Source organism: Camelus ferus, chromosome 5 (genome assembly GCF_009834535.1).
Source record: "Camelus ferus isolate YT-003-E chromosome 5, BCGSAC_Cfer_1.0, whole genome shotgun sequence".
NCBI lineage: Eukaryota > Metazoa > Chordata > Mammalia > Artiodactyla > Camelidae > Camelus > Camelus ferus.
Genome location: NC_045700.1, coordinates 19,928,981 through 19,938,797, shown reverse-complemented (window position 1 = coordinate 19,938,797; position 9,817 = coordinate 19,928,981). Strand labels below are relative to the sequence as shown.

The following is a 9,817-nucleotide window of genomic DNA, read 5'->3' as shown; positions in this document are numbered from 1 at the left end:
GGAAGCAGCGCGCCGACTAGAGAGTGATACGCTTTCGCAGCTTCAAAAGTGAACAAAGGTACCGGTCTTGGAGGCTGACGGCCAGGGTTGAGAACACAGCACCTCCGTGGACCTGGTCCGAGACTGGCCTCACAGGTGAGTGCTTCCAGCCCCTGCTTTCGGACATAACCTCCCAGGCTGCTGAACTGCTCTCCCACTCCTCTCAGACCCCCGGTAGGCTTTGGACCTAGATGTCTTTGGAAAGAAGGTTGGTATGTTTTGGAGTCAGATTCAAAGCCAGGATATAACCCCATCAGGTCCACCATTCAAGGTCGGGTACATCCGTTAGTTCAGCAGTATTTACTGAGTGCCTTCTCTGTGCAACTCTACACTAAGTGAGGGGAAAATAGCCATAACAGAGATGTATAGAATGCTACTTCAGGGAGTTTATAACCTAGTAGGAAAGATAGGCATAATTTCACAATTCCTTGGTTACAACTGTGATAAACTCCTTGACAGAGAAGCCACTTACTCTATGTTGTTTCATATCAGTCTTTAGTTTGTGGGATCAGGAAACATTTTCAGAATACAGCTGGACTGAAATCTAAAGGATGAGAAATTAACTAATCACAACTGGGCAGTAAGGCAGAAGGACTATGAGAATGTGCAGGTTGAACCAGGAAGGCCAAGGGGCCTTCTGACTTCCAATCCACCCAGTCAAAAAAAAAAGTATCTGATACTATAAACAGGAAGTAGAAAATTCATAGAATTTCACACATATTCAGGAAAAAAAATACTGCCTCATTTCAGAGTTTCCATTTTCCAAGTGGTTTCTAAGTGCTTTTAATATGGAGGACAGTAACTCGGACTTTTTTTTTTATAGTGCACAACTAATTACCAGATGTACTTGTACTGCAAGCATTTAATGCCTACATAAAACATGGGGCTATAATGAAGATAATTGAAAGTATGACTTTCATCAATATTTAATTAGCATTTGGTGCTAACTCATTATTTCGGTACAATTAATTTGACATCTTGCTATATGTTATGAACAGATTTCAATCCAGAGGGCTGTTTTATTGGCGAGACATGTGTAACATCACACATGCCCCTACCCAGAGGAAACAATATGAAATATGAGGGAAATGATTGACAGTTTAATCTAGTTCTGAACAGCAAAGCCTAATATATTAAAACCAAATAATCATGTTTACTTAGCTAGGCAAATCCAAGGCTAATGAAAATCCTGGCCTTGCTCAGGAGTCAGGGATAGAACCCCACTGTCTCAGCACAACTTTCAGGGTGTCAGCTGTTGCGGTGGTGAGGGGAAACATTCAGAGTAAGGGCACGTTGTTGGGCACCTGTGATCAAAAAGTTTTACAACTATACGATTGAAGCAGCTCAATGCATTATCCTGCTAGAGGCAGGGGATTCTGCAGCCAGAGGAGAAAAAAGAAATCAAGTCCAGGATCCAGAGACCTGGATTTTATGCTGGTCCCATGGCAGAACCACCTGTTAGGCTTTAAGCAAGTCATTGACTGGCCCTGTGGCTCAGTTTATATATGTGTGGAAATGGCGAGTATGCCCCCATTAAACCCATGTCTATCCATGGTGAGGGACCAGTTTTGTGTCTTAGATTTTGTTTTGTTTTGTTCTTGTAATTTTCCATTGGTTATGAATTGATACATCCTTAAAATACAATTGAAAAAAAAAAAAGAACAGTAGATAACACCCTTCTGGGCACTGATGTGGTGAAACAGCAAATAAAAATACAAACAAGTTTCCTGAGTCCATGAACCTTATATTTTAGTAGGAAGAAAAAAAATAAATAAGTAAACCAATAAAGAAAATGATAATTTGGGATAGTGACAAGAGATTTGAGGAAAAGAAACCAAGTAATGGGTCAGAGAGTGCCAGGGAATGATGGGCCGCTTTTAACTGAGTGGTCCCTGGAGGTACCTCTGAGGTAAGGATTTGAAAGTTGAGGTCGGATGGGAGGGAGAGCTGGGTGGGTCTATATTTGGGGGAGGAGCGCTCCAGTCATCTTTGTCCAGTGTCAGTTACACGCCGAGCACTAGGGTGGATACCAGGGTGCCAAGATTGATGTGATACAGCCCCTGCCTCTGAAAAGGTCAGCTTCTAACTTAGAATCACAAATAATTGGAACAGTTTAATGTTCCAAGGGAATCTGGATATTTTATTGCCCTCTCGATGTGACATGTTAGAAAAAATTATTAACTGATAGCACCTTTATTGAGTATCTACTATGTGTCAGATTTTCTTCCAAGCAATTTTCATATACTCATAGAAACCCTGAAAAGCAGATTTGATAATGGTGATTACTATAATATTATTATTGAACAGTTAATAAAAAGGCATAGAGTATGCAACTTCCAAACGTCACAGTTAGCAAGTGGGAGAGGCAGAATTGAAACCCCAATAATATGAGGCCAGGCCCAGCACTCCTGACCTTTGTAGTGTGCTGAATTTATTCCTTACTCTATTACTATGTTAGTAAATATATCTTTCCTATTATATGAAATTCAGAAGGTTTACATGTTTTTTTTTAAAAGGTTATCTTTTTGTTTTACAGCAATAAGTATTTTTTCTATGCCAGTATTCAGTTTAACATTTGCAAAATGGAATGCCATATATTCCTCATTAAAATAATTTATAACTTAAAAAAATTGAAAAAAAATACAAAAGAAAGCCTCAATACTTTATTATTAGATTCAGTAGATGTAAAATTACTCTTTCAAATTGTTCTACACTTATTCTCAGTTTTTGTACTTACCTTGTATGGATGGGCAAACATTTGCGAACCACACTTGAGGGCACTGATTTAGACTTCTCTCAGGGTTGTGAGAATTAATGACCTGAGTAGATTTTAAAATGATTTGAAGAAAGAGCTTACAGCACTCTACTTCTGAAGGAAGGAGGCAACAGTGGCATTTGAATATAGGGAGGAGATGTGGCTTTTCTTATTATTTAAGTAAGAAACAACAGTGATTCCCAATTTTGAGTCAGTCACCTCTCTGAGACTTCCTGGAGTTCATATTCAAGAATAACACAGTTAGTTGAATTAGTTGATGTTTAGTCCTGCTATAAACAGAAGGCAAATGAACTAAATGAACTAATTGGCATGCTAATAGTATGTATGAGATATCAAAACTTTTGAAAAGGAGAGAAAGCTGCTATATAACATTCTAAGATGAATGCTGTGTGTGGTTTTTTGTTCATTTTAAACACTTTGGTTGAGGTTAAATGACATAAACTGCACATGTTTAAAGTGCACCGTACAACTTTGCATATGTTACTCTTGGGAAACCGTCACCATAATTAAGATAATGAACATGCTCATCACCTCCCCCCACCGAAAGTTTCCTTCTACCAACTTTATCCCTTCTTCACTCCCTCCATTCCCTCTTCTCCACCCACCCTCCAATTCCAGATTCCTTTCAGTACTGTAGATTAGTATGCCTTGTCTAGAAATTTATATGATTGGAATCCTTTTTTAATCTGGCTTCTTTCACTCAGTATAATTGTGTTGAGATTTACATATATATATATCTAAATACAAGTCCTTTATCAGATATATGCCTTTCAAATGCAAATATTTTTTCCCACAGAAGTTTGTCTGTTTATTCTTTTAATGGTATCCTCTAGAGTAGATAGACATTTAAAATTTTGGTTAAGTCTAACTTATCATTTTTCATTTTATGGATTGTTCTTTTAGTAGTGTATCCAAGAAATCTTTTAACTCAAAGTCACAAAATTTATCAGCTATGTTTTCTATAAATTTTATAGTTTTAATGTTTACATTTTGGACTATGATCCACTTTAAGTTAATTTTGTATATAGTGTGAGGATGCTTAGAAGTTCATATTTTATTTTTTGCATCTAATTGTTCCAGCATCATTCATTGAGTAGATATCTTTTCTCCACTGAATTGTCTTTGCACCTTTATTGAAAATCAATTGATTGTATGTAAATAGGCCTATTTCTTTACTCTCTATTGTGTTCCATTGATCATTTTGTCTCTTGAGATGCAAATACCACCCACTATTTTGATTACTGTAGCTTTATAATAACTTTTGTAGTCAGAAAGTGTGAGCTCTCTAGCTTTGTTCTCTTTTGCAAAGTTTTTTGGCCATTCTGGTTCCTTTGCATTTCAATAGGAATTTTAGAATCAGCTTTTAAATTTCTGCAAACAGTTCTGGAGTTTTGAAAACAATAATGTTGAATCTGTAGATCAGTTTGATGAAAATTGACTTCTCAACAATAATGAGTCTTCAATCCACAAAGACATTGCACATCTCCATGTATTTAGATCTTCTTTACTTTCTCTCAGCAATGTTTAGTGTTTAGTATATTGGTCTTGCCCAACTTTTATCAGAGTTATCCTTAATGATTTCATACTTTTCTTGTTATTGTAAGTGGGATTATTTTCTTAAATCTATTTCTGATTGTTGGCTTTTAGCATACAGAAATACAACTGATTCTTTAAATATCCTCACTCACCATACATCTGAGAGTTCCCAAGGAATGGCAAATTCTAGAAAAATACAGCTGCCTTTGAGAAAGAAGATGGTTAGCAGGACTTGTCATGGAAAATCCCAGGTGACTGACTTCTTCCTCTGCCCCCAAAGAGTAACCCAAGGCAGGGGGCTGCCTGGCAGCCCTGGATGTGTAAGGAGCAATCCCATGAGTAAGGGATGCCTACTTGCACTGGGGAAATTGGCTTAATGTAGTATGTCAGTCATGTCTGTTAATAGAACCAGTGCAGAGAATTCTGAGGAGTTGCAGGGTAAATACTGAGCTCAAAAGAAAGGGAGGAGATGGACAGTGAGGTCTTGAGGGGATATGACCATTTGAATAGTTCTGGCCCTCATGTAGAGAAGTCTACATCTCAGGAAGAGAGAGTCAAGCGCTGAAATCTTTTCATGGGAATAACCAGCTCTATGGGAAGAACCTCAGCTACTATACTGATTATGGGAGATTCTAGCTTCTTGGTTGCCTAATGCACTCAAGTTGTGGGCGCCTAGATATTACAGAGAAGACTTTGAGAGCAAGAGTCTTAGATGTGAGGCCCAGCAGCCTTGTCCACAGCAGGCTGGGCTGCTAACCACCTGAGAGAGCAAGTGAGCTTGCAGAAGGACACAGCCGTTGGAGAGATCTTGCAGTCAGGGGGATGTGGCTGGTTGTTTTGAACCAGTCATGAGCAAGGAGCACCTCCTTATTTTAAAATGTATTGTCTAGGCGTGAGACTTGCTACTTGCACAGATAAAAACACACTGTGTGACAATTTGTTTATTCAACAAATAATGTCCATTTGCTCTTAAAGAAAAGAGTATACAATGTCATACTTATTAAGCATGCATTATGTCAGGTACTCTGCTAAGCACTGTACAGTCCTTACCTCATTTAGTCCTTTCAACACATCTCATCAGATCTTACCCTTGAGAAACTCACAACCTATCTATGGAGACAGATGAATAAACAACTAAATATAATACAGTGTGATGTTTATGTCAGGTATGTATCAAATTTTTATAGGAAGGCAGGTGAAGCAGGTAGTCTGGAAAAGTTTCATATAATGCACATATAATTTTCATCTTTCCAGTTCACTTCTAAACTGCTGCATCCTAATCCCATGCGGCTTCAGTAGGACTATCAATCATGACATCTTTCTCACATCATATCCTTACAAGTCATGGTATTTCATCTCCTTGATGGCAGTTATTGGTTGAAGAGCTAGAAATGCAACCTAGGCAGGGCCAATGAGAGTGCCTCCGTGATGCTTAACAACAGTAATAAGAAAAGAATGCTGCAAAAGGGCACCTCCCTTTTTCTGCAATAATCTGAAAAGATCATCTAAATCTAGAGTTCTCAGTGGCCAAAATTTCCAGCACATACTTTGGGACTAGAGTGAAGCAAGTGAGACCCTCACCTTGGGCACAAAATTTAAGAATGTACAAAAAAAAACCCTCAGAAATATAGTATTTTAAATTTACATTTTAGAAGTAAAAATTAATAAAAGTAATCCATGATGAACAAAATATCAACATTTTAAATAAAGACAGTGTTGTATGAAGCCATATTGGAACTTGAGGTGGCAAAAAAAAAACCCTTTTATGCATGTTTTTATATAAGTTTTTTATGGTTAGTTTTTTTTTCCCAGAGCATTAGTTTAAAAATACTGAAGAATTGAAAAGTAAGTGTATTAAAATTCACAATATTGTTTTAAGTATAAATATTTTATGTACAGTGAAAATAGCTTATTATAATTTTATTTTAGTGGAAGTAAGCACATCTATATTATTTTAAAAATATAATTCTGGAAAAAATTCAGGCATTAAAAATGCATAAAATTATGGATAATGGGAGGGGCACAGTTTTCCTATTGCCTCAGGCTCAGCACAGCACCGCTTCCTGAGCATAAATCCATATAAAGAAAAAAAAGAAAATCAAAGTTGGGAGAGAGGAGCAGAGTCAGAAAGGAAGAGCCGTGGAATGGCAGGTATCCTTTGCATGTGTGCAGCTAACCATATCAGAAGCCAAGTCTGCACCTGGACTTCTCAGCTACATGTGCATTAATTGTTGTTGTTGTTGTTGTCATCGTATGATTTGTGTTTCTATCACTTGAAATTCAAAAGCCATGTTTAAGCTGGTCTTTGTCTTAAATTGGGTTCCCTGGAAGCACACCCTGAGATGAAGATGTGAGTTCAAGTGGTCCACTTGCAGGTGGTCTCCAGGAAGTGCTGGAGGAGAATGATAGGAGATAGGGGAGGGAAGGAAGGGGGTGAAAGAAAGCTTCATGAGGCAGTGCATCACTGCGAACATCTCCGAGGTTGTCTGTCAAACACGTCTCAGAGTCCCCTCACCTCACCCTAGGTGAGGAAGTTGGAGTATTTACCTCTAGTCCCCATGTCTTCGCTCCTGGGGGCTCTAATTCCCTGGAATTTCTCTTCCTTGCTCAGGCCAAGAGAAAGATGTGAAGCTGAGAATCATAGAATGCTGACCAACCGTCTGTACTGGAAAGGTGAGTGCGGGGTGGGGATGTGGTAAGGGCACCTACAATACATACTACAGCCTTGAAGGATGAGCACGTTTACCAAAGGCTCACAAAACACAGTCACTCTTTACAGAGCAAAGAGGGAAGCTGGTATTGTAGAGTGGACAGTTCATGGAATTTGGATTTGAAAAGAGCAGACTTGAATGTTATCTCCAGACCTTACTGATTAAGTGTATTGTGCAAATGTCTTTGGTTCCTCTGTATGTTTCCTCATCTGTGGAATGAGTGGAATAGTAGTAAAACTGACTTCAGAGCATTGCAGTGAAGATCAAATGAGGTATGTCATTGATGGGAAATGCCTTTAAACAATCAGTTTTGGTTTTTTTCCTATTAGATGGTTTTAGCAAAGAAGTTTTCATGTTGTAGGGTATTGAAAAATTACTTGGAAAACTTATTTAAAATACAGCATCCTGGGACTCACATTTAGAGCTTCTGATTCAGGGTGTCTAGTGTACAACCCAAGATTCTGCATTGTTCACAAGTTCCTCTGTGACTAAAGCAGGTGGTCTGTGGGCCCCACTTTGAGAAATGCTGCAACAGCACAGAAGACATGGAGGGAGAGGACAACTGGACATGAATGAAAGGCCTGAGTAAGGAGGCGAGGGTCATGTGGGAAACTAAAGGGCACTTGGATTTACACGATGGGCAAAGAGGCAACATGCCAAAGGCTTTAAAATATGGCAGTGATGTGATTAGTACCATACTGTAGAAAAATACCTCCAGCTGCAACCTTGTGGATAGATGAGGGGTGGAGGAAGGTGAGGACTGAGAAAACTACTAGTAGGGGGTATGCTGCAATAAACCAAAAGAGAGGAACTGAGATCTGAAATTGCAGCCACAAATGTGAGAAGAGAGAAGAAAGGTCATGGGGAATGGGGAAACAAATGCTCATCATAGATGTTAAGAAAATGAAGCAGAACTCGAAAATGCATATGTGCACTGTATGCTACTTTGTTTATAAATGTATGTCTGTATGTACAAACACACACTTAGGTAAACACACATTTATATAGAGAAAAGAGAAAAGGAAATGCAGCCAAATGTTAAGAGTGGTTATCTCTGAACGGTAGGAGGATGTAATGGTGATTTTTACACTTCATCTTAGCCAAAAAACCAGGAAGCAATTACAATGGTCATTTTAATGATATTTTTAATGTATAGTTTTCTTCCAAAATGCTTTATAATAAGCATGGATTACTTTTATGATTATATTGAAAAAAGAATATAAAGAAAGAAAGAGGGAAGTTTATTATAAGACAGAAGTTCACAAGGAAGATTAAGGAACAGCCAGGGGAAAAATCAATGAAAGAACAAGCCAGGCTTCCTGAGGACTTGGAAGCAGATTCTGGAGAACACTTTGGCACTACCAGTTAACCATCATGGGACAATTTAGGTGAGACAGGCTTTTTCTAGCTACCACCTTTAAAATACAATTTTATTTTATTTTATTTTATTATAGCTTTATGCCTTTAGAATACAATTAAATAAATACCACAGGTTGATTGATGGCTGGAGTCCTGCTTGCTTGCACAGCTGATAGAACCTGAACTATATATTTATTGCACATTCAAGGGGTGAAATGCTTTTGTAATTCTTTAATGATTTTTAACGTTAGAGTCAGATATTCACAAGGGAGGGGGAAATAATCCATAATGTTCAGAACTGACAGGAAAATATGTAAGGCTTAGTAAAAATCATGCCAAGTACCATGGCGAGGTAATATATCCAAGAAAACTCCAGTATATCAAATAGTTCTCCTTAGATTAGCATATGTTAATTTTGGTTGAATGAAACTTGATTGTTGATTGGAGATGAAATCTTGTGGTAATCCATGACCACAAGATTTGGGATAACAGCATGGAACATTCAGGACTGGCACTTTTCCTACCTTGAATGAGCTTCTGATGGAGGTCTCATAACACATGGTCATTTTATGAAAGGGATCCAGAACTTCCCTGGGTTCCCTAAAGCAGCCAATAACCCTGAAAAATCCTCATAGAACTTCTCCGTTGACACCCAGCACAAGGGACCCAGGAGATCTCCTAATCGTAACCTTCAAAAAGTCAGGCTGGCTTTAAACAGTCAAAGTGGTCACCTCACAGTATTAACAAAGGGTACAGGGAGGGGTTTTCACTGAAAGCTAGATTGAGCGGAGGCATCACCATGATGGAGGAGGCAGGGGTCAGACAGAGAACGGGTTCAGGTTCTGCTGTAGTTCCAAACAAAGCAAATGACCCCAGTCAAATCACCAAGAGAGAAAAGCCTGGTGCATATTTAGGCAAAGCTTGTAAAAAAAATTGTAAATGGCAGGCTTTGTGTTCTAGAGAATATTGGGACACGGGTAGAAATGTAAACCAATCAGTTAACAACAAGCAAGCACATCTCAAGTCAACACTATGAAAACACTTGCTGTTTGCTGTCTACTAGCCAGCTGTCTACTACCCAAGAGATCAAAATGTCTCTGTACAGTTCTATCCAGGAAAAGCAATTCCTAAATTCAGTGATTCCTACTTTGTAGACTGTGGACTTCTGGGGAGGAGCCAGGGATTTTGCAAAAGGCACTTACACATGTAGAGGTGAAAATCTTACATAAGAAGATACAAGAATGTGGAATTACCTGTAAAGAGCATTGGTATTGTATCTCACTTCTATTTATACACCTACTACTATTTTTCAAATGTTTATTAATTTTATTGAGATTAATACATAGCAACTTTGGATATTTGATATTTTCTCAATCAACACATAACCAAAATAGAT

The 9,817-nt window shown here is 38.3% G+C and overlaps 1 long non-coding RNA gene across 1 annotated transcript in view; it reads left to right on the top strand.

Moving 5' to 3' along the window:
* LOC106730435 overlaps positions 1-9,817 on the top strand; it is a 56,847-nt gene continuing 47,030 nt past the window's right edge. The window contains exons 1-2 of the long non-coding RNA XR_004319819.1: positions 1-135; positions 6,963-7,024. This is a non-coding gene — a long non-coding RNA (uncharacterized LOC106730435). The remainder of the gene's footprint in view (positions 136-6,962; positions 7,025-9,817) is intronic.